The following is a 26,026-nucleotide window of genomic DNA, read 5'->3' as shown; positions in this document are numbered from 1 at the left end:
AAACAGATTGATTGGTTTTGCTTCATTGTATTGATTGATTTGCTAAGCCAGCTGCTCAGAGCAGTGTGGTAGTATTTTTCTGTTTCCACTTCATGAGACTGTGTTCTTCCAATAAAGCTGTAGTTTGCTTTACTGAAGGGGCCTAGGGAAACATCTTTATTTGCCACTTTCACATATGCAGGCAAATAATGATGGTAATACTGGTCCTAATTCTGAAGAAATAAATACAAGAGCAGCGTAATGGGTACGTGACAGCTGTGGATGGCAGAGGACTTAGCTGAAGATACTCCAGGACCATAGGTTGGCACTTTTCCACTAGACCCTTTCTGCTGGAGAGGGTCCATCTTGGCATGGGAGGAGGAGTGCGAATGGGAGTACAAATCTGTTTCCAAGGAGCCAATGGGAAGATGCCTCTGCGAAAGGGCATCTCACCTGGTCTGTCTTGTTGTCCTCACAGGATCATGTCCTACAAGGTGTTTCCTGTGCTCTGTTCTCTCTGATTGCATGTACTTACTGGGAGAAGTTTCCGTCATCCAATAGGACTGTTTAAGCAACTGTTTGTAGATAAACAGTGGGGGTTTGTACATCATGAGGGAAATCAGTGAAAGAAATGGATTGAAAGTATTTAAATAAATAGTCTAGGTGAGGTAGACAACACTGGGAGCCTCTGATTTTCCCGTTGCCTACCAAAAGGAGGAGAAGACGTTCTGGAACGTTTAATTAATTATTTCAGAATGTTTAAAAAATTTAGGGTGTTTAAAATTATTATTTTTCTTTTAAGATATGTTTTTTCTCCCCATTGCTGTCCAATATGTTCTTGGTTTATCTATTTAGTCTTTCAAATCTTGCTCTTAAGCTAGCAATTAAACATTACTTGTGTCTTTCTTTTTGATGAGCACTTCAATAAAAATTACTCTCCATAAGACAACGACCATCTTGTCACCCATCTGAGGAAAATGTGAGAGTAGGGAGTGAGAAATGTCATTGAAAGTCTGTGGATGAACATGACAGATGAGGGCATATCCTTGGAATTTGGGCTGAATCCTTTTAGTGGTAATTTCTTTTTGCAAGTAATTAAACTCTTCTGAACCTCTGTGGCACCCCTTTTGTGCATCAAGAGCATCCCAGATGAATTTGGTATACAAAATTTCAACTCCAGAAGATGAGCACAGGTCAGTAAGACACCAGGACAGCAGCACCATGGAGTCTATAAAACTTGACCATCTGCTACCAAGATTGATTGAGCAACTACCCTACATCAAGTCACTGTTGCTTTATTTTTTCCGTGCTGGGGATGTATATCAGGGCAAGAACAGCCTTTCTCTATCTGTGCGGTTGAGGTACTGGTTTGGTATCTAGGAGATACAGGTTTTGTGCCCTATATTGATCTGGGTAAATAATTTTGTTTCTCTGCAATTATTTTAATTTTTGTACATAAGAGAAAAGGTTACTGATTGTTCCTTTCCTGGTGGGGTCCTAGTAATTTTTTTTTACAAGGAACATATTTTTCTCAAAAATTGCTGGGTATTCGGGTGCGGAAGAGCTTGGGGGCTGGGTAAAAGAAGGTATTTTTAAATAGAAGAAGGAGGAAAAAAATCAGAACATAATGGAAGATTTAAAACATACATGAATGTGACTTTTTTTTTTGCTAATATATGCTTAGGTTTTATTGGCGGATTTTTATTTTTTTAAAATTTATTCTGATATGTGAGTTCCAATTCTTGCTGACAGTGTTACTGTTACCGTGTATTTATACATAAGTACTCTTCTGTTCTGATGGGACTTTAGTCATGTTTGAAATCTTGGTACTTTGGAAATCTTAAATACAATTTTTCTTTAGACTAAATAAATTCAAATTAAGAAAACATTTTTAAAAGAACAGCTGAGAGTAATACCTAAAAAAGCTCCTGCCAGAGCAGGGGGAGGAAGCAGAGCGTAAATGCTCTTGCTCTGGGTCTTCCCCAGGCTAATGTAAGCAGAATACTTTAACTAACACCCTTCAAATCCAAAGAACGTGCAAACCCATTGGTTTTCTCTATATGTTGTCTCTCTCAGGTGAATTTTGGGAGGGTGGGTACTGCATCCAGTGTTGGAAGAAGGAATTGGTACGTTTTGTGTGATGTGTGTGGGGAGCTGAGGGTGTTTCTCTTTTCTTAACAGCTTTCTCACACCATCTTTTTTTATGATCACAGAGTAACTTGAGTTGGAAAGGATCCCTGAATGCCATCTGATCTAAGCTGTGCTCAAATCGGGTGACTAAGGCGAGGGCTGCACATGCCGCGTTTGTAGCTCTTGGCTTTGCTGAAGCGTGGAGCTCTGAAGCCCGAGAGCCACGCCTCTCGTGGGTTTCAAACACCAGAGTGTGCAGAAGGTTTTGCTGATCACCCTGGTGGCACGGGGCACGGCTGCCACCATGCAGGGAGCTGCTCGCTCTGCCGGTTGGGCAACGGGAGTGTTGGGGTGGAGAGCATGCACCCTGTGGGGCAAACAGCGATTACCTCCTGATGGGTATTACGATGGGAAAGAGCTTGGAGCGTGGGTAAAAGAAGGTATTTTTAAATAAGAGGAGGAAAAAAAAAATCAGAACATAATGGAAGATTTAAAAGATACATGAATGTGACATTTTTTTAAGTCTGTCTTATCACAGTCATTCTACCCAGGAAAGGGCTGAAATTTCTATTTGCTGTGTTAGCTTATCCAGTGACCTGATGATTTCTTTCTTTTTTTTTTTTTATTGGATTTTTAAGATTATCAAAATGGAGAAAAGGAACATTTAGAAGTCTAGAAAACATTTTTTGTGTGTGTTAAATTGTGTTGCAACCGTTTAAAAATGAGAGCACTATTTTTTAAAAATGAAAGATTTATTAAGCAGCATTCCTGCTAATTATCTACTGTGCAGCTAACTTTTACCTAACGAAGAAAATCTCCCCCAGTAACTTTGTGGTAAGCTGACAGAAACTTGTCATTAAAGAGTCAGTATAAAACCAGTCTGTAGCTTTGCAATTCCATTGCATTTTCAGTGGACATTTTACCTACCCTTTCCACGAACTTCGTGTGTATTTCTGATATCCACAGCTATTGTACCTTTTGTCTCAGAGTGATAAATAAGGATGAACTCAGGGTTCTGCTCTCGCTCAAGAATTATCCTCCCTTGCTGGTAAATGATTAATGTAATCCACTTATGAGATTGCCATGACATCATTCAGATTTTGGCATGCTTAATTTTATTTCATAACAATGAGAAAATCCCAAAGTCCTTGAAAGCTGCTTCGTGCAGGACCGTGCCAGGGCTACGAGGAGCGTGGGAGAGACGTTTGAGCGACGTGGTGCCTTCTTGGCAAGGAGCTGGGCATCGGTCCGAGGGGACGGCGCCATACTTTGTAATGTTGGCTCTGTGTTAGCTTCAACATTCAGGGTACAGCCTATGGTAGTTAGTCTGATTGCTTAGCCCTACTTCAAAGTCTTGTCCAAGTCAGGCAGTTTTAATGGGTTGTATTTTGAGCGTAGTACGATTTGGGACACACTGATTTTGGAATCAGCAATTTTAGTTGTAGTTGAAGTTGCACTAGGGACTTAATACACCCTCACATATCTTTTTATTTCTTTACCTAAGAAAACTGCAAAGACTTAACGTCTTTATTTCAGCTTAGGTCAAGCTGCTTTTGAATGCAAATTTGAAGGTAATTAAGGCTACAGAAAACACCTCTGTATTTTAGGAGTTACACACGTTTAATGCTTTGATATACAATACATTGAAACATGTTCTGGATTCAAATCTACCTACTTCATTAACAAGAACTACTATTTCTAGTTAGCTACTGATTTGATTATTTCTGGTTTTGGAGCCAAGATATCCCGGCCTCTTGAAAAGAATTTTTGTCCCAAGGAAAGCCAAATGAGTAATCTAGGAGGAGAAGAGAAGAATAAATTGATTAGGATGTCTATAAGCTGCATGTATCACTGCTTATTTTAGATAAAAAAGTAGTCTCAGTAATGGTATCAGGTAATTGTTTGGGTTATGTTGGTTATCGCAGGTGACATGGAGCATCACCTGATGTCTTCTGCTGCGCTGGTTATGGGAGTGCTGGTGACACGGGGGTCCAGTTGTTAGCTGTCATCGACCAGGAATAAGAAAACATTTCCTAGAGGAGATCTGGTCCTCTGTCAGATGTCCTCCTTAGGATAAATTACCCCCGATAGCTAATAGAAGCATTTTGAACAGAATGGCAGTGTGGAAATAAAGTTGCATGAAACGTAAATATTAAAAGCACAGTCCTAGCTTTTATACAGGTAATATTCGTATAGTCAATTTTCAAAAAAGTAATAAGTTCTCTACTCCAAAAATGTTTGCCTTTTGGTGATTCTCTAGGAATTAAAGCTGCAATGAACAGTGGTTTTGTGCATGGACCAAAGGCAATTTTTATGTGTCATGTTTCTGATATGCAAATTCATATTTTATTGAAGATACTTTTTCTTCAGCACCTTTATCCATGAAGGTAATGACTTTTTCAGTAGAGGTCCAAAGATATTTTGGATTATTTTTTTCCTTTCAGTATATAACTGTGCTGAAATCTGAGCAGTTTGAAACTCAATTTTGATCTGTAGTGTTAAAGTCTGTGTTATGGCCTTGTAAGCAGTGGCATCCACAGGCACTGTGGTGCGGGTTTATATGCATACGTTAGATCTGCTCTGGATAACGGAATATCACAAACAGCAGTAAGGTAAGCGTTCCTTTCTTATTAAGAAACAGCACTTCATTTATGTGGAAAAGGAGGACTTTTCCAGCTGCCTGTCCAAGAGCCTTGTGTTTTCAAACGGCAGAGTGTGTGGAACAGTGACTTTGGGGCCATTGGACATTGGAAACACTGAGGGATACGTACTGTACTTTTGTAGGCGTCTTACACCTGAAACCTGAGGGTGAAGTTACTGGGAAAGGAATTCACAGAGTGGGGTGAATAATCATGGCTTCTTATGATGCGAGGAAGAGGAAGATATTTTAAAAGTCAGTCTGAAGGCTTAGTAATCATACGAACTGCAAGGAGCTAATGGCAGTACACAAAAAAGCTGTTATGCTTCTTTTTATGATAGTGTCTCAGTCATTAATGCCTAGTGTGGCAAAAAAATCAGACACACCCGACTTAAAGACTAACCTCCTCCAACTAGGTGCACATCTACCGACACCTTATTTACTCTGCCTGTTGAAGACTTTCCCTCTCCAGCGTATGACAGGAGTCCTGCGGCTTCATGGCCTTTCACAGTACGTCACACAGTTATTACAGCCTAGTAGCATACAAACCTTGGTGGCATCCTTCTTGTGTTGGCTTTTCAGATGGAGCGAGGTGCTGAATAGTGGGCATAACTGATGATGCAGATAAACCCCACCGCTTTACTGCCTCTGAGAAGAATCCAGTGAAGTCTTTGGGTGGATTCCATTGGTCTTCACCTGGCATCTGTGGGGGTTTGTGGTACAGAGAGAAGACATGTTTGCAAATACAAAGTCATCAGATCTTCTGAGTATGAAGCGGTGTGCTGTGAAGTCACCTATAATTATTCGTATTTGGTTTGAACAGCATGAGAGACCCGGCTGACATGTTGGTGGGTTTTAGGAAGGAAGACTCTGCTTGCAGAGAACAGTCGCTCAATGCGAGGCAGCGGTCTGTCACTGCAGCTTCACTGGAAACCCACCTGTTTTCCACTGGTGCCACCTGGCGAGGAAGAGTCCTTGCACAGCTCTTGTGGTCAGTCTCTCCAGCAGCAGTGGTCTCCAGGTGATGTGTGTGCATAAGGCAGAGAATACAGGAAAGAGAGGTGTCTAGTTAATTTTATTTTATTTTTCCCCTAAGACAAAAAATTGGAATGTTGAAAATGCAGAAAAGTATCAGTTAAGGCAGTGTCAGGGGAGTTTACAAGAGGTTGGATTGTATATATTATAGATATTGGAATAATCCAGGCATGGATTATTTAGGATAAAATCGACCTTGCCTGAGACTTTCAGTTGTGTGTAGTTCTGTGTTCACCCTGGTCAAACTAGCCCTTCCCAAAGCCTGGCAAGCACTCCAGTAGTACAGCTTTATGAATGGTTTCAAGGTAAGACCAAATTTTACCATTAGTAATTGAAGTGGTGATTACGCTTTGGTGGGTAAGTAATTATCAAGATAGGATTTTCCATGTTGGCACCTGGCACTGCTCTTTAAAAGTTACATCCTGTTTGGAGGAGAGGAGTGGGGAAGGGAAGAGGTTTTGTGTAGTTGGAGCATCCATCTGGTGCATTTTGATGACACAGCATGTTAGGGGATTATCTCATACTTGCTGTAACCAAGCCAATGCCAAGTACATAACGAGGACTTGGCATGCAGTATAAAAAGCACCTGCTGTTGTACCTGACTATTATATATTCAGACTGCTGTAATTTCTGAAGTCTGTTTATTCTAGTATGCTTGTTTATTAACTGATTCTTTTGAAGACACCCCAAGATCCCATGACCATGTGTTTAAGAACAAAGTTTATGAAATACAAACTTTTTTTTACCAAGAGAAGGAATGCTCCTAAGGATCTCCACCATGCTTTTATTATCCAAAGAGCAAATCTTTTGGCTACAGTCCTGTCTAAAGAGAAAATGTGTGGATCAGCATGTTAAGCTTCAAGGGTGCAAATCTGGAAGCCATTTTCTGCTGAGGAGCGACTGAAGCCTTAGAAGTTTAGTCCTTTGTTCTGTTGCTTATCAATTGTGATACTTTCCCCACAGGCAGTGGTTTCTGAATTCGCTTTTAGTGGCTCCCAGCTCTGTTTTTGCTGATGTTTGTAGCTTACCAAGCACTGACACAGAGAACTGATGAGATTTTTGACGCTTTCAGATGTGAGGAGGCATTTGAGTGTCAGAAGCAAACATGGAGTGAAAATACACCGATTTCAAGTTGCATTTTATGAGATGGCAGTGGGATTGTGCCAGTTTTTGTCTGGGGACTCAGGATAGTAGCAGAGCTTTTGTTTGTATTTTCAGGATTATCCTTACGATCGCAGATTTTTCAGTCTCAGCCCCAGGTACCTCAGAGGAAACCTTTATGTGTGCTGGTTATAACTTTATTTTTCCTGTCCCTAAGTGTAGCATGTGAAAATTGGATTCGTTCTTGCAAGGCATAATAGCACTGTCATCCTTCGGCTCCATCTGCGTGTGCATGGTGCTTGTGACAAGGTCTGGAAGGTAATCTTATATACACGTTTTATTTTGCATCTGCTGTGTGTCTGTTCTAGTTTTGCTGTGGGTACTTTGTACTTTAAATGCCTTTGAATTGTATGTGGTGAGGATTTAATCCTCTTCTTTCTTCTCTTCTCTTCCATCTGTGTCTGCTTTGTAAGTTACGTCATCATGTTTTCCACTTGTTCCTCTTTGTCCTGAGGCAGCTAATTCTTCTGCTTCTAAATGTAGCCCCATTCATGAGTTCCCAGTATGTGTGACATATTCCCCAAGAAAAAGCGATGACGTAATAGTGGATTTTTATCTGCAAGGGATCAAGGTTAGTAAAAACGCCTTTGCAGAGGATCTGATCAACCTGTGGAGGATACATGAGGAGAAAATTGAGTGAGTTTGTGTCTGAGTGTGCACTGAATCTAGAAATATATGTTTCAGAAAAAATTAACTTTATATCTTGGAAATTATATGGGAAATATGGACTGGGTTAATAGAAAAACCTTAGAGCTTAAAAATTGGCAGATGCTTCACCATTGTGATAGAAAGAGCTTCACATTCCACGTTTTGGAGCCAGTGGCCCAGGGTGTCTAAATAAATCTTTGTCTCTTCATGCCAAAGGCTTGGCAGTGGGTCATTACTGTTCTGAGTAGCTCTGATACTCCAGGCTCAGGGACGGTCCTTCCATTTTCTGTGGCTTAGTGAATTTGGAGTCAAAGAAATATAATTTTTTCTCAATTTTATGTTTGGTTCTTTATTAATGCTGAATGTAGTGTTGGGATGATATCTGTACGTACCTGAGTAAGATGGTGAGTGGTTTTCTAGTACCACTCTAATAAAGATGCTTAGTGAATTACATGAATAGAAGACAGGCTTGGACATAATTTCACTTGTTACCCTCTGCATATCAAGTACGTGGCTCTTCCATAGTGTTTGGTTAGCAAGGGAAGTTACTCCGTTGTTGCTACTGTGTGCACTGCTTTATGCAAGGTTTTGCGTGGTTTTATCGATTTATTAGGGACAAATGCATTCCTGGATTGCAGAAGCAAACTTTCTCCGTTTTACTTGGTAAATCTTATGCTGTAAAGAAAAGAGTTACAGTAATTTTGAGCAGAAACTGAGTTATTGGTCTACCCTGTGAAAATTACATTTTGTTTCTATATCAATAAAACCTTTTTGGTTTTTTTTTTGTTGTTGTTCAACTCTTTGAATTGGGACATGACAGAAGTCCAAGGTTAGGGGTTTTTAATATCTGACAATTTTTGACCTATTGAAGAGAGACAGCAAGAAGTACAGGGACTGAGTTAAGGGAAATGCTAGAATCTGAATAGCCAGTTTCCAGTGTTGGAGCTTAACTTGCCATTAAGGCTTTCTGCTTTAAAAGAACTTACAAACTTTTGAGCTCTGCCTTAGTTGTGTGTCTCTTACAATATGAGTTGTTTGTTGTGAAGTAAATAGCACAAGGACGTTCAAAGGGTAGGAATGATTCTTAATAATTGGAGAGGACTGAAATGTTATCTCCCTTTTGTTAATGAAGGGGAATAATTTTACCCCCTAACTGAAAAGCCCTGGCAGAAGCATCAGGAAACAAAGCTATGTATGTTAAGGAGGACTTGACTGTGAATGATGGGTTGTGATACAGAAAGGAGAACTAAGCATTGGAAAAAGCATCTCAACACTGAGATCTACTAGACTGTGAAATAGTCTCCCAGGGACTGAGGGAAGATATATTTTCGGAGAAGTTAATACTCAGTGGTGCAAGAGCTTCAACAATGCCGTAGGGAGCAATCCTCAACTTGAATTATCTCTTTCTGAGGGATTTTGGTGTGGCTTTGCTTTTCACAATCCCGGGTGACTTCATCCTTGAAAGAGATATAAGCAGATTTTTCTTTCTTCTTTTGTTTGTCACCAGATGTAGTCTCCTGATGCTGTTTTTTTCCATGAGAACAACCATTTGGTGGTGTCGTAAATGATTTTCCATTTTAGTTTTGCCCTTGAAGCAGTATTCCACGAATCTTTTGGCGGTCAACTGCTCTAGGTTGATATTTAAAGTTTGATTAAAATATAGCAAAGGTTAGGAATGAACATTGGTATGTTTGATCCTTGCAAAAGAAGATCAGAAGTTATTGGTGAGTCAGTATCACCTGTCTCACAGGTGATCATAGTGTAGTTGCATATGGTCATGCTTTGCAGCGATTTTTTTATTCCTTTGCAAGTGACTGGAATGCTTCTAACAAGTGTGCCCTGTACCAATGCGTCTATCCTTGATGTAATTCCAGACATTACCACAATTTGTGCTACTTGCCTTTCCTCCTTAAAAATATAGGGAAAGGAAAATCTGTAGAAAAATCAACTTAAATTGTAAGGATCAGATAGATGCACGTGGAGTGGCAGAGGCAGCACAATACAGGTGCTGGGTAAAAAGAGATAAAGAGAAAAAAGGTAACAGTGTACAAGAACACTCAATGACATAAAGTGTAATGTGGGAAGGGAGTTAGTTATTTTTTTTTAAAGTGGTAAAACGAAGGATGTTTGGGAGTTAAAGGTGTTGGACAAAATAATTCTAAATGTTTGGAGAAACTGTGATGATAATGCTGGATTAGCTGAAACACTGCTAGGGAATATGTTTGGAAATGATTTGTAGGATTTGGGAGTTAATATAGATCAACAAAAAGTTTTTCAGGTCCTGATTGTTAGATTTTACTTTGAGGAAGAGTATCATTTCTAGGAAAGGTGTCTTTGGCTGCCACAGCTGGCTATCAAAAGAAAGTGCTGTGTGTTTGTATACAAACTTTTTTTACTGGAAAGATGAAGTAGATACTATGATTGCAAGATGCCCTGAGCTATTTCAGAACATCTCACTTCCCCACAGGTGATTCAAGCAGTACCACCGTAGCCCTGAGGATTCTTATTGTCACTTCTCTCCAAACCTTGTTTTCCATGCTTTTAAAATCTGGCATTGTGGCAAATGCTTGTTAGTAATTAAAGACCGATTAACGTTATTTCTGTACACTATTGCTGTCTCTGTAGTCATCCTGGATTTCAGGAAGTTCTTTATCATATACCCACATTTACACATTTTACTCATCGCTGTGGTACCTTCATCATGCAAAGCAGGCAGGGCTGCCTGTTGAGCAATCACAACCCATGCTTGCGCAGGACCAAAAGTCAATAACTAGGCATCAAGCCTGGCTCCATTGAGTGGTGAGGTTTAGATTGCAAATGTTGTGATTCCAGTTGTGTAGAGCTGGTGGTGTGGCTTCAGTGCTACTCAGAATGGAGAAGATGTCAGCATGTCATTGAATTAGCTGATTCCTCGTATGTGTTTTGCTTGCAAGTATTTAATGGTCTAGCAGGTTGTATGTACTCTTTCTCCTTCCTTTCCTCCCTAATTTTTTTTGCCAAAGAAGAATCTAAGTTTTGAGTCAGAGCTGAAAAACTGTACAATCTCCAATAAGGCAGCTTCTATAAAAGGTATACAGCACATACTGATATATTTTATTTCTTTAAGATCTTTCTCCTGCTTTTGGAAGCTGTGTGAAATGCATTAATTTGCCAGACCTTTTCAGGTTTTTAGAATTGGAACAACGGTGAAGTAGGGTGGAGAAGGTAATGTGGTCCCCATAGCCACGTGCTATGCGTGGGTTGCTCACTCTGTTGAGGTGACCCAAATGACTGCTGCTGCTGCAAGTCGATGGCTTCTGATGTGGAAGCCTGTTCAGTGAAACAGAGACGTTACCTGCTGTGCTGGTGGTCTGCCTGCCAGTTGTGCTTCTCATGTACTTTTCCTGTGTTGTGCTAGGAGTTTGAAGATACACCGTAGCTTTGAGGAGTTTGAAGGCACACCAGGAAACCTGCCAGGGAGCTGTCAACATTTGTTTTTGTTTCTAGGTTTGATAATGAATTGATATGAAGATGTTTCTGCATATGTAACCCAGTTCAGAAGTCATTGAGAGAGTGGTGGAATGGTAGGGCGGCTCTGGTGCAGAGTTTGTGACTTCCAGGAACCTACTAAGGTTTAGAATAACATTAACTTTATCTTTTCAATAAATACAAAACATGTAATTAACTGACTGCTGCCTGATGCCTGGGGCTTGTTATTAAGGCGGTTCACCGTCTTTCATGACTATTTGTCTAAATTCATTGAAGCTTGTGCAAAGGTTTAACTTGTATGTGTATTGTGTGAAAAGTGGTGCAAATACCTGGAAATAAAAAATATCCACGTGCTCTTCAACTACTTTCTTTCTATGTAGAGCAACTAAAAAAAAAAAAAGGGACATTGCTGCTTCAGCAGTGGGGGAGTAGTAGTAATGAATTAATAATCCTCTCTGTGCATGGGAGAGGACCTTTTTTGTTTAAAGTAGCACTTAGTTTATTTTGATAGCAGTTATTACCTTGGCTGCCTCTGTTTACAGTTTCACTGCTTGCTCCAGAGTAGCTCCCAGATGCCCCACAGAGGTGAGCACGCTGGCATTTTCTGAGCACTGGGTGGGCTAGCAGAGCGGGGCATTGTGGAAGCCTTGGATAGCAGCTGAGGCTACACTTTTGAGCCGCAACATCCAAAATCTCTGAGGTGGAAATTAATGAAAGTGAAAGGTATTATCAACAGTGTTCTTTCTAAGTTAGCTATATCTTCCCTAAGTTGGATTTTCTTCCTAGGGGTCCCTGGATTGCAAATCCTTGGGAATTTGAAAAAGTACATGAGTAGGAAATAGAAAATATGAGAGTCTCAAAGACCCTTCGACTTAGCAGGTCTCACTGATCCATTTCTAGCATAACTAGCCAAGACCCAAACAATGATTTTCATTTGCTCCTGGAATGTAGAAGAAACAGTATTTTTAATGAGGAAAAACAATTTAGAGGCATCTGATTTAAATCTCTGTAACTCTGTTATAATCCTGTTGGTGGCACAAGGCTGGATACAGTTTTGTGGAGTTACATTTATTTAGAATAAATTGGAGGTCTATCCTTAGTATTTAATCCATGTGTTTGTTACTGTCAAAGGCTAACTTGGGAACTGAGCTGAGGTGGGACTGAGGGATTGTGGACATCTCTGGAGGGTATGCCCATATTCTGTTTGGAAGCAATTTTGCTACATGAATTTCCACATTTCGTTTGTCTGTCCCGCTCTTAAACAGGACAGAAAGTCCTGCTTAAGTAACTATTTTTTTCTCATTGTAAGCTGTGTACAATACTTGTATCATGCTTGCACTCTTTTTAATTCAGAGTGGCTGATGAATGGCTTTTTCAACATTTTGATGAGCTGAAAAGCAAAGATAATTTTTAAAATCTTGTGTGCTTGCTCGTAGCTGTGAAAAATACACCCAAAGAAATCTGTAAGAGGACAAACGTGCCGAATAAGTAGACTGTTTCCTAAATAGTGCTTTTATCCAAATCTTTCTTCAGGCAAAATGACTTTATTACTCTTCTGTTTCTTTTCCTCACTTTGGTAGCTTTGATTCTGTTCTTGCTGGAAGAATTGTGTCTTTGGTTTTGGTTTTCCTTTTTTTCGTTGTTTGGTGGTTGGGGTTTTTTTGTGTTAGGAGGTCTGTTGGGCAGTATAGTAAAAACAAACAAACAACACCCACCAGCAACAAAAAATCCCACACCCCAAACCCAGAAACTGGTCAATTTGGACTCTGGACATCTGTTTTAAGGCAATTTTGGTGTTGGTAAGGTATTTCTTATTATGAAAGACTAAAAGCTTTTCTCCTCTAATGCACAGGTTTATGAAGCTTGAGGGAATTAAAAAAAAAAAAAAAAAAAGTCACTGTTTCCTAGACAGATCATATTTATGGGAATGTAGATAGGGTGAAAAATGCGTTCAAAATCAATCGTTATATAGTAGTTTCCACATAAAAGACTGAGGTGTTTTAAATTGTCTGCCTTTAACAATGTGGATGCATTTCTTTAGATAATGTACAGAACCTTCCAAAAAACTTCTAATTATTGGTGGGTTTTGTTTATTTCTAAGATTCCACACAATTTAGTCAGTGCTTTTGGCATTAATAAGGATTACGAGAGTTTCTTGTGCGGGATTCTTCAGTTGTTTGTCCACAGTGACAGAATGTATAGATTAATACAAAAGCCAGTAATGAAATCCTGTGTATGCTTTTGGGATGAAAGAGGCACCATTTATCCTTGTTTTCTAGCTATATTTTTAACTTCTCCTTGGAACTACTAGGTGGGTGGAAAAATGCTCTTTCAAGAAATTGCCACTAGTAGAGCTGCATTTCTGTATTTGAGAAGTGCTCTTGTGCAGTTACTCCTATGCATAATCTTCTGCTTTCTGTCGTAGTTTGTCCTTATTTGATGGTCTTACCAGAATCCAGCAAAATTCAATAGGCAGGTTGCGAAATTTACAAGAAATCAGTCCTGGAGTAAAGCCAAGCAGGAGCATCATTTATCAAAGGAATGATTGCTAAGTACACGGGTTCTGTACACTGGGAAGGAGCTGAACTTTTGGGTAGTATGATGTTTGGATGTTTTTATAGACTCTCTTATATTAAACCTGCATTATCTAAGGTTACGACAGACAAATGGAATATCTTTACTTGTATGGCTTGTACCTACATTGCATACCTCCTCCACTGTCCCGGCATCAGCACCTGGCAGGCCAAAGTGGGACACCTTCTGGTCCCTGCTACACTGGTGTATAACTGTGTCAGCTCCAAGTGTTTCAAAATTTAAAGCCTTTTCAGTTTCTTGTATAATTCAAAGCAGCAGCCTGTCTGGGCCTCTGGCTTTCACAATACAGTTAGTTTATGTTTGGAGATGATTGAAAGTTTATGAAACCTGGCACGAGAGTGGCTAGCACAGATTTTCTCAGGGAATGGGCACAATGTCTTCTGCCTTCCCCAACCAGAGACCAAATGTCCTTTCTGTGTCTTTTGCATGTCCCAAGCAGAACACGTGTGGCTTTTGAATATGGCTTCCTTGGGGCTTTTCCCATGGGATTTTAAGGTGTGTTTTGTAATCTGCAGGAAGTTTATTGTGTAGAATCATGAAGAAGCTGGGAAGGGGACAGACAGGTTCTTCTGGCTGGCATCAGGGACACCCTATAAGTGACAGGTGGGTCCAAGGTTTTAAGCATGGACGTGCAAGGGCTTATATAGGGAAGAGCTTCCATGAGAGGAGCTGGGTCTGGTCTGAAGCCAGGACTTGTTAAATGAAGATAATCTGGCACTGGGGCTCTGTGTGATGCTCTAAAGGCAGACACAGGACCGCGATGCCCCCAGAATTACCAGAGAAGAAAACCCATAAGGCATGACACAAGCACGTGGACACATGGAACCTGATTTTCATAAGGTTCATAAGGATTTAATAAGTCTGCCTTTCTTTTAGTGCTCTATTGCTTTCTTATCCCCCTCCATATATCCTTACTACACATCTCCCAGGAAAGCCAGGAAATGGGTCAAGAAGCAGAAGAGGATGAGGATAACATCAGGCTGAAGACCTGCTGAACTGCTGGCCCGGTCATGTCTGCAGGTCGGTCTGCCAGCTGCTGCCGGGCTTCTGCTTGCCTTTCCCCTACCGGGAGGGTGAACCGGGATTGCCCGTGAATCTTAAAGGAAGTCTATTATCTTTGAGGCTCTTATAAAATACGTTTAAAATTGGCCAGTGGCTAAAAAGTTAAGGATGAGAAACAAAGAAATGTTTAATAACTTTAAAGTATTGTTTGTGGATTATCAACCTAATAAAAGAGCCTAGCGTCCAGGCTGTTTAATCATAGGCTGGGTTTTTTTTCAGCATAATATTATGCATAGGTTGTAAATCTTATAAGCTGATGTCGTTGTTTCCTTTTTGATAAACAGTAATTGAAAATCAGCAATTATAATATACTAAATCTTTAATGAAGCTTTAATTATGTCTGCATTTTTGTCTGAGTAATATCAACTTGTACAAGGAGATTATGTATACTTCACATATGTCATAGCCTCTCCACTAAACTGCTCACATATAGATAAAATAGCATACATCTGGTTTTTAATTTCAAAGACGTTCTTTCTTGGTTTTGGCTTTGGTGAACACTTGTGTTAGTTTGTGTGAGTTCTGTATGGGTCTTTAAAGTGTTGATGCGGTATGAAGTATAGAATTTGGATTAATCTTAAAATAGTTTTTAAATGTTTTGATTTTAAAACAGAAAATTTCTAATTCTGAATGCACTGTATATCAGACCATGACTACTACTTTTTCCTTTTTTACTTCTGTTTTGCTTACTCACAGACACTTGAGTTATGATTAATTGCATAAACAATTACTGAAGGAGATTTTTAGAAACCTTATATGGCTTTCCTTAGTTTCAGCACTTGTTGTTTTGCAGTTGCAGTAATCTTTCATAAAAAGATCATGCAGTTAATAGTAGTAGTTTTATTTGCACAAACAATTTTTTTACCAGTGAATGAGCTCTTCAAGAGATCTATTTCTGTTACTGCTAACCAGTAACAGAAAAGCAGTCTGATAGTCAGACTTCTGCTTTTAAAAAGTACTTTCTTTTGACATTTTTCAATAAACGTTTGAAATAATTTTGAATCCCTGCCATCAGCAGTGGTTGTGCCACTACTGCTGTACAATGAAAAATGATGGGTTATGGAGAGGAAAAGTCATCAGTTAGAAATAGGTTTGCTAGACAGTAGGCTGATTTCATGTGTAACCTTTTCACTGCCATAAAACAGAATTTAAGCCATGAAAATTAATGTATTAGCATAGCTTAGTGGAAACGGCTTAGACTTCTCTTTTGTATTTTCTTTTCTATTTTTGATATTATTATCTGAATTGACAGATGAAAAAACAGTGGACAAGTTTTATTCTCAGCAGTATGATGATAACTGGGTGTGTCTCTCACCAGCATTTTTATCCACCTTACAACAATAAAACCAGCACAATTTCTTGATAGTTTTCCTTTTCCTACATTATTGTGGTGGTTTAGCTCTGTATGTCTGAGGTAGACTATGAAAGAAATCTGCTGTATCAGAAAGTATGCAGTTGCTATGGAGGCTGTTTACTTTTCTTTTGTGGAGGAGGGGCGGGGAGTGATGGTGGGGGGTTTTTGTTTGTTTTTTGGTTAGGAGTTTAATGCTAAACTTTAAATGGAGTACTAAGCTTGTTTGGATCTCAGAAGATTTGAATTTCTTTACTTTTCTAGCCCATGCTTTGGCCTTCTACTCAATTTCCCATTATTCTTTTCCAGTTGATAAGTTTTCATTCAGAAGTTAATCCCTATTAATTCCACATAAGCAGGAGACATAAGAGTGCCAAACAATAGTCTATCTTTGTAGGAACAGGTAACAATCTGCCTTCAAAAGCATACCACCTTCTGTTAGTGTAGCAATTCCTGTTTGATTGGAAGAATGACTTGCTGGTTTCTTCAGTGCCTTCCTCGGAGGATGCTGTTCGGTGTCGTTCATGGAGGAGATGGTACTTCAGTGCGTCTCAGAATTCAGCGATGCCCTTTGGTGGTATCACAGACTGGCACTCTCTAGGTACCGGGGTTTTTACTGCTGGAGTGCAGAAGAGGGTATGTGCACTGTGTGGGGTTTACTGACTGAACCTGAACTGAGGTGTTTTGTCCTTGTTTCCTCATATTTTTCATGGGTGAAAACTTGTTGGTTAGTGGCAGAAGAAGGGATTTTTAGCCTGCTGCTAGTTATTATAAATTAGTGTTTGTTCTGTGAAGTGCCTGTGTACTAAAGTAATGTGTGCTCAGTGTGTTGTTACAGTGGAAGAGCAATTCAGTCTGTAGGAGTTTTAAAACAGGATGCATCGCATTCTGTCACGTTTAGCATTGTGCAAAATTACATGGGCCTGACACCGGTACAACACAGTGCTTTCAGAGGTTGTGAAATGTGGAACAAGGTTAAGTAGCTTGAGGAGATGTATGTGTTCTTTGTCAGCGCTGAATCAAGAGATTTACTTTGAAAAGCAGGTTAAAGATGTAACAAAGAATCTAATTGTAGTAAGCTACTCTTTTTTTCCTTTTTTAAGAATTTTACAGATTGATTTTTATTTTACCAATGTATGAGTTTATTAATCTGTTGTCTTGTGCATTTTTAATTCCGCTTCCCAAGGGAGAATTGTTTAAAGACTGTGACTGTTCAGATGATTGATTACGTTGGCAATGTTTTTAACTTTTTTTCTCTGGTAAGTGTCAGGTACAAAGGTATCCTTGTCCTACCAGACAAGTCAACTTTTTTTGGGTAATTTTTTTTTAAAAAAAATTGAATGTAGTATTTCTGTCCTTTTTGCAGAGGGTTTCCTGATACGCTTCTGGTCTAGATTTATTTATTTTTTTCAGTGGCAGTGGAAAGAGGCTGTGTGAATTTCACTTTATGCTTCTGGTGAGATTCATTTTAATCTCAGCCGTAAGACATATTATGCTAACCTCAGAGAGGAACCTAGCAACTTGTTGTTGAAATCGAAACTTGCACGCAGGTGGATTTTGCCAGATTTTGTCAGTAGTACTCAACATTTTTGTTAGAGGTGTGAAAACTAAGGTAGAGAGGAGGCAGTCTGGGGCAACCCACCAGGGTGTTAGAGGACAGAAGGGCAATTGGGATGAGTCTTTGGAGAGGGAAGGGAGAGGGAGGTGTTCTTCAGCAGGGACTAGAGCAAGGTGTGTGGTACTGCAGTGAGGGAGCAGCTGGCAGATCTGCAGAACCCTCTGGGGAGGCTGCAGCTAATGACAGCGTAAGATGCGTTGTCAGTGGCATGTTGTTACTGAAAGGCAGTTGCTGTACTGAGTGAAAGGGAATATAGCCTTAGGACAGGCACGAAGTGTGAGGGCTCAGATGGCGTATCCTGTTTGGCATGCTGCGTTGGAGAGAGTTTGAAGGAGAGTGCTGGAAGTCTATAGGTGGACAGGCAAGACCATGAAGGGTGAATCTCCACTACTGAGTGGGGATGTTTAGGCCAAAGAAGAGATGATCAGTGCCCTAAATAGCTGTGGTAATAAGGTGGCAGGCAGTCTGTGCTTGTTTTGGCAGGACTGGGTTTTACTAACCAGCTTCCACCGAAGCGGTGAAGAATCAGATGAGATCTTGGGAAAACTTTAGCAACATTAAGAATGTTGGAACACTCAAATCTGACCAAGTAACCATAGATGGTTGGAGGCCTTTGAGAATGCATGAATACACATACACATATCAGAGATGTCATCAGTGTCTCTGATGCCGACTTCAGGGACAGGAACGTGGATATGATTGTGTCAGATGGTGTCTCAATGTATGACTCAGTGACTGCAGAGTTTTTGGTATGCTGTCACATAACTGCGTGGTTTGATTGTTTTTGTAGACAGGGGTAAAATCAATCCACTGGAGGCGGTTTAAACATGCCCCTCTTTCCCCCCTCCCCCCCCCCCCCCCCCCGCCCCAACTTGGTATTATAAAGAAGTAGAGAAATTTGCACAAGCCTCCATTCTCCTTTTTTTCTCCCAGCAGTACTCTTGCTGGTTAGTTCCAGCCATATTTGGAAGAAGTGTGGAGACCTCAGAAATAAAGCCATTAATTTTTAATGAAACTGGTGATCAGATAATGAGAAAATTCATTGCCTTTTTCCTCTGAGAAGACGACAAGCTGAACTCATTTATATATAAATTTGGCAGTCGCCAGTTGACTAGGCAGCTGTGTGTATTGGGCAACCATTGCTTGTGTAGCTCTGGGCTCATTGTAGATTTCTTGTCTGATCAGGATTTTTTGAGGTGCTAGAATTAACCTTGTTATAATAATAATAGAAGGTGGTGTAGCAGACAAAGAATAGAAAGGCATAGGGATCTGAGCAACAGAATTGTTTTAATTTATGAGGCAGTAATACCAAGTGTTCACGGAAAGAGTATGTCCATCACAAACAATACTCATATATATCATTTTATGACTACCTTTACGTCCCTTGACTCTGGCCATTATTTTTTCTTTTGCACTGATTAGATTTCATATGTTATCTATAGCAGACAAGATACGAATGATGTATGTGTTTGAGAGAATACCAACAGCTTTGTCAAAATTGTAACCAGTGACTTCCAATACATAGTTTAGATGCTGAGCTGAAATCTAGTGACACATACCCAGGAGGCATCTGAAAAGGTTTAAGGTTTATGGTTTTAAGTGAGGGCTGTAAACCCAACGTAGTGTCCGCTTGTTTACCAATGTTTTAAACCTGATAATGTGTATTCTGTATTGAATGCTAGCTGTCTCCCATGTTGGTTAGAAATTGTAACACATCTGAGCATCCTTTTTACACGAGTAATCTGTAGGTGGAGTGGAAGGAGTCTGTCTTTCTTGCTTTTCAAGTAGATGTGAAATCCCACGAAGTTCAGGTTGGCTGAGCCTCTCTCTGTCAGAATCTGAAGCCTCTACACTTGTCAATACATGTGAAGTATTTTCACCTGACACAGATCCTGCGTGGCTGGTAGTCTGACAAAAAGCTTTGGTTTATGGTGGAGCATGGATTGCTCCACATTTACTCTGGGAGCTGTGATTATGGCTTGTTTCCTGCCTCTTTCCTTGTTTCCTTTGAATGCAAGTATTGCGATGCAATTTAAACGGAGAATAGGTATTTGCAAATTAATAATCTCAAAGCCACAACCGAAGCCTGAAGTAATGAATTCTGCAGGCTGTTGTTGCTGTTGCTCAATTTTCCTGGGTGTTGTCTCTAAAACCAGCTCTGCTCTTTTTGCTTACTGAGTGATTGTACATCAGGGAAAATGTCCAAGATAATTCCCAGAGGAAATTAAGAAATTTGAAGGAGATTGGTTTGGTGCAAAATACTGTCATATCTCTAAGTAATTGAGAATAGCAATATAATCTGGTTCATGTCACAAATACAACAGTATGTCTGAGACAACACAAATGGAAATTGCTTATGCAGGAAGGGAGAGTGACCTGCAATACCTTGGGTATTATTTTGTAAATGTAATCCACAAATCCATTCTGCTCAGATTCTTATGCTGTGCCTCTCTCTGTAGTATTACACAGGGCCTCTTTATAAATGAATAGGTAACGTAATTAGTTTCTATCAGCATTTCTGTGTGTTGAATTTCAATCCAAATGGTACCTTGGCACGTCTTGCTGTCTGGTGTGGTATGAAGTTTCTATAGCTTTCAGAGGGAAAGGTATAGTTAATTTTATGAAAGTGCTTCAAATAGGCATTAAGTTTCTTTCACAGTACAAAAGCAAAACAATAATATGTTAAATCAAAACAAAGTAAACGGGTGCTAAAAAAGAACAATCAGGAATTATTCTGTTTCAAGTACAACTGTTTTCCAATTTTTTTTAGTTTTGGGTGGTTAGTGACTACACAGAGATCATTTATACTGTCTGTATTCCAGGAGTCAAGTTTTAACCTGGAAGGATTTGCACGGTTGTTCTGTTGTCTTTGAAAGGTCACGCGGATTGGGAAAGGTCCCCCTCAACTTGAGAAAGGCAAATGCTGCACCCATCTTCAAAAGAAATCGTCAGTCATGGAAACTACGGTCTGATTAGCCTCACGTCTGTCCCTGGAAAATTGTTGGAGTGAGTTCTGTTGGAACACATTTCTGGGCACATGAGGGAGGATGCAGTCTTCAGGAGCAGTCAGCATGGATTGACCAAGGGTAGATCATGCCTGACCCACCTGGTTGTTTTCTGTTATGACCAGGTTTGCAGACAATGGGAGAGCAGTGGATGTTACTTACCTTGACTCTAGCAAGGTTTTGACCTTGTCTTCTGAAATATTCTTGTATCCAACTGGAACATTACAGTCTGGGAGCGAGGACAACCAGATGGGTTAAAAACTGGTTGGTTGGTTGGGCTCAGAGGTCATGGTTAACGGGTCTGTCTAGAGGTCAATATCAAGAGAGGTTTCAGAGAGGTGTGTTCTGGGACTTGTTGTGTTCAGCATCTCTCTCAGTGACCCAGAGGAGAGGACAAAAGGCACTCTCATAAATTTTAGCAAATGACTGCATACTGGGCAGACCAGTTGATGCGTTGGAGGGCAGCACTGGTGTTCAGAGGAACTGAACATCAGGGACCTGGTGAAATTTTAAAAGGACGAAGGCTGAGCCCTGCTCCAGGGGTCGCAGATTCAAAAAGAATGTCTATCGCTGGAGAAAAGAAGTTGGAGAACAGCTCTGCAGAGACCATGAAATACCCTGTGCCAGTGTGGTGGATTTGACCTTGGCTGCCAGCTGCCCACCAGCTGCTCTTGCATTCCCCCTCTTCAACAAGACAGGGCAAGAAAATAAGATGAGAAAGCTTATGGGTTGAGATAAAGAATAGGAAAACCACTTACCAATTATTGTCATGGTCAAAACAGACTTCACTTGGAGAAGATTAGTTTATTATCAGTTTAAAATAAGAGTAGGATAGTGTGAAACAAAGACAAAACTAAACGACTTTTTCTCTGCCCACTTCTTCATACACTCAACTTCATTCCTTCATTCATGACTTCTCTAACTTCTCCCCACGCTGTGCAGTACAGGGAATGGGGGGCAGTTGCAGTCAGTACATAACATCTCCTCTCTGCTGCTCCTTCCCCCTCGCACTGTTCCCCTGCTCCAGCATGGGGTACCTCCCATGGGGATCCAGTCCTTCATGAATAGCTCTGTTAAGCGGCATGGGGCAGCATCTGGTCTCTTCTAACAGAGGCCAGCCCTCCAGCCCCCTGCTACCAAAACTTTGCCACATAAACCCAATACAGCCAGTCACGGCCATTTCCAGCCAGGTCTAAAACTCATGAAAACAACCTGTTGTGCACCAAAACCTCATCCAGTCAGGGAAGTACATGGCATTGCTGCTCAGACTTACTTAAGAGACTGGCTGCTGGAAGGGAGGACAAATAGAGGAGACATGACTTTAGCTGCACTGTTGGAAGGAGGTGACCCAGACTGGACCAACATCACTCCTAAGGGACTGCAGCTTCTGAGCAACCCAGGCTGGGGCAGGTTGTCCCAAGAGATCACAGGTCTTGGAGGACCCACACCAGGGCAGAGTCACCTCTGACAGACTGCAGCCCATGGAGGAATTCAAGCTGGAGTGGGGGAAATGAGTTAGAAGCAAGCAGCAGTGGAGGAAGGTAAGTAGGAAGCAAGGAGCAGCAGAAAGAAACCATACAACACTGGCTCCAACCTCCTGCATTGCCTGTTGCTTGACCTTGATTGGGAGAGATTAAATATAATGTGATAGCAAGAGAAGTTGCTAGACTGGGAATGGAGAGGAAAAGGTGTTGGAGTGAGAAGGGAAACGAAGAGTGTTTCTCTAAGTGTTTAGTAGTTGGTTTTTTGTCAATACCCAAACCAGTAATCCAAAGTTTCTGTTAATTGGAGATAGGTGAAATGAAGTAAAATTCCCTCAGTCAAGATTGTTTTGCTGTGACGGTGCCATAGCTGTTGAGTGATGCAACTGCTGGAAAGCCAGCTTGTGATAGTCCTTTTATTAGTGGAGAACTAAGTTGCATGCCGTGAAAATGTTGATCAACTAAATGCTAGTTAGTTAAGTGTAAGCTATATAGAACTACACTGCTTTGCTGTGGCATTCTTGCAAAAATCTTACAAAACTGCATTGATTAAAAAAAGCACACAAGAACAGTTCTATGCTGCTAGTAAACTCCATTATCCAAGTGTCCTGTTTCTAGCCATGAATGCCTTAGAAAAAAGTATAAAACCAGAGCGTTGTGAGACTTTCTCAACCTCACGGCATTTCAGGAGCTTCTTCATTCATGCTTTTCAAAACAAGAAGGGAGGGAAAATTCTGTGGAAATACCATGCTACAGCAATTTGGTGTGTTTTCACCACTTTTTGATGTCTCAAATAATCCCTTATGTAAATTTTTGGTGTTTTAAAAACAGCTAGGGTTGAAGATTTGTTGGGTTTTTTTGCTTCCACTAGAACTCCCGTTTGAAAGCTGCTGCAGAACTAACTTGTTATTTCCTGTCTAGATTTATTTATACCTATTCGTTCTTTTACCATGATCATCCTTCAGTTTAAAAATGTTGGGGTTTTTTACTTCCAACATCTGAGGTTTTTATTTTCTTAAGATCAAGTTCAGGTCTTCTAGTCTCTTCTTGTAAGGAACCAGAAAGCTTGTCCTAATTATATCCTTGTGCATTGCCTGGGTGCCTGTTTGTCATTTGTGACTGTGAGAGTCCAGCTGAGGTCTGCGTGACGTCTTGCAGTTTGCTTGTGAGTTTATTTGGTTTGCTGCTTGAATTCTGATCTCGATTCCTGGGAACTCCAAACAGAAGCAATCCTGGGCTACGCAGACCAAGAGAGCCCTCTGTATTGAATATGAATAATGATTTCTCTTTGGCTAATACATGAAGGAGTGTATTTACTGCTCTTTTGGCTCGTGAATATGTGGTTACAGCATTTAAAACTGACGCCAAGTTCTCAAGCAGTAAATTTTAATGCCCTCGAGTAGTCTAGAGGGTATTAGAGGGTATTAGAAATATGCAAAAAACAAGCAGTCTAAATGATTAAATCCATGCTATTACATATTTCATTCCTCTAAATTGTATCTTTACCTTGATTACCCTGACTTTATAAGTCCTTACAGGTTTTCACATTTCATTAATTCTTTTGCAAATTCTGTGCTCCTTTTTGTACACAGTAACCACTATCTGAAATTTAAAATTTGATCCTTTGGGGTTTTTTGTTCAACGCTGAACGTGTACATAAAGTACTGAACAGAATGGCAAAACACTTGCTTTCAGAAAAACAGCCCTGAATGTATTTCTGAAGTCGGAACCAAGGAGGAGAAACCAAGAAACTTTCATAGCATTTTTCACAATGCTATATTTAAGCTGCTTCACATTAAAAGTATTTCAGACTAAACCCCCAGGTGTTAAAGTACCTTTTCAGTCTTCCCAGGACACCTTTGACAAGTATGTTGTGAAGGCATATTTGAAATTAGCTGGAAAAAAAAATAGAATTTGTATTTTCCTTGTGTATTTTCCTCGATGCTCTGCAATGTAAGGTCCCTACCTTGTTGGACTCTTGAATCAAAGGGAGGACTGCAAGAACAGATCCTTCTGTGCCTACACAGAGATTTGCTTGTTTGTAGCACGGACTGTGGGGTCCACTTGTATTACTGGTATTGGGGCTGGAGTTTGTCAGATTGAGGTTGTTTTGTCGCTCAGCTGCATTTGAGGAACATGAAATGGGTAGGCTTTTGACCTTGTAAGTTTTTCCATACAGCATGGTTATCTATACGCTGAACTCACTCAGCCTGCTGGTGCACCTGCAACTGTTGATCCTAAATAGTTAAAACATAAGTTGTTTTCCATATCTCCATGCGCATTCAGCTCTGGGGCTGTCTGCCAAGGGAGAAAACATGTGGATGACAACCTGTTGTTTGTACCTTCGGTAGTCGTATTCCATCACTGGGGACAGTGCACAAGTTTGCTTTGTGAAATAGCAGTCTGTATTTCAGGAAGCCAAATGGTACGGCGCCTGCTATGGTTCCACCAAAGTCCAGTCCCTTGGGATTATGTAGTTAGCTGAGAAGCTGGGACTGATACCTGTAATTACTGTTTGGAAGGAAAGATCTGATCCCTTTTTCTGGGAACAAGCTCTCTTAAGCTTGCCTTCCCTGCTGTCTGTGACATTGGAAAATAAATTGCTTAAAGCAGGTGACATTAATCCCTGATAAAATTCAACTAAATTGAATTGGGCCATTATTTTGAGGCCAGTGTCAGTGAGATTATTGGTTCTTAAACCCTATGTCATAAAACTATGTAGTCTTTTTTAATGGGTTGTCAGGTGGCATTGTTAATGCAAAACTTGTGTTTGGAAGGTTTTTCAGCCTTTTCTCTTTGTCACCTCACTCTACTGAGTTGAGTGGGCTTAATAAAATGTCATTATTGAATTCTACCAGAAGAAGGATTTGCCATTTTCATGTCATTTTTTCAAGCAATTTTTTAAAGAAAAAAGAACGGATGTTAAATATTTTGTAGCAGGTGACAAAGCCTGTGGCCACTCCTAGCGCTCTCATTGGTGCCAGTGACAGTTTTCCTTGCAAAGTAGTTTAAAGATTAGATGGGCAGCATACGTGGATTAAGGGATCAGTCTGTGTCTTGGCCTGTGAGCCTTCTGAAGAGAATCTGGGTCTGCCCTGCGGTGGGAGTGGTACTGCTGTGCTGTGGAACTGCAAAATTGCTCTCTGCCATTAGAAGTGTTTCCTGTAATATATAGAGACTTTTACAAGGAATCTGACCTCTTCCTGATGCCCATTCGATTCAACGAAGCTGCAGCAAATAGGACTGCCCAAGCAGTCCTAAACCACATAAAATGAGTAATTCTGTACTTTTGCTGAAAAATTTAGCATCAATTTCAAACAAAAAGCTGTACCACTTCAGCTTGTCGCCTGCTATTTAATACTTGGAGGACCTTATGATCTTGCATCACGAAGAGTAACTCAACTCACTACATTTGTGACACTTCTTCACTATCTTGTAAGCATGCCTGATTTCAAGTGCTGTCCAGTTTGATTTAAAGAAAATAAAATAATCCTATTCCTAACCTTCTGCATTTCTGTCAGGGTGCACAGAGAATTTGGTGACACATCTTACATTTAAATTTATATTTATAGATATTTAAATCTCAGTCAGCTGCAGTACGCCTGATTTAACTTACAGTGAAAAATTCACATCACATATAATTACTGTGCTTTAGATATGTTTGATTTAATTACTGCTGTTGCATGCGCTTATGTACTGAGAACACATTTCTCATAAATTCTCGCAGTTGATTATCTTCAGGAGACTTGTTTCAGGATGACATCGTTTCTGTATTTATAAACTGAGTGTTTAAGTAGACTGGCCTTGTTTTAAGCTTTATTTTTGTCCCTGCTACGAAAATAAAATAGATGAAGG

At 40.2% G+C, this 26,026-nt stretch overlaps 1 protein-coding gene across 3 annotated transcripts in view; it reads left to right on the top strand.

Moving 5' to 3' along the window:
* Nucleotides 1-26,026, top strand: part of APBA1 (amyloid beta precursor protein binding family A member 1) — a 97,006-nt gene that overhangs the window by 3,499 nt on the left and 67,481 nt on the right. The window lies entirely within an intron of this gene.

Source organism: Larus michahellis, chromosome Z (assembly GCF_964199755.1).
Source record: "Larus michahellis chromosome Z, bLarMic1.1, whole genome shotgun sequence".
NCBI classification, from domain to species: domain Eukaryota; kingdom Metazoa; phylum Chordata; class Aves; order Charadriiformes; family Laridae; genus Larus; species Larus michahellis.
This window is presented reverse-complemented; position numbering and strand designations above follow the sequence as displayed.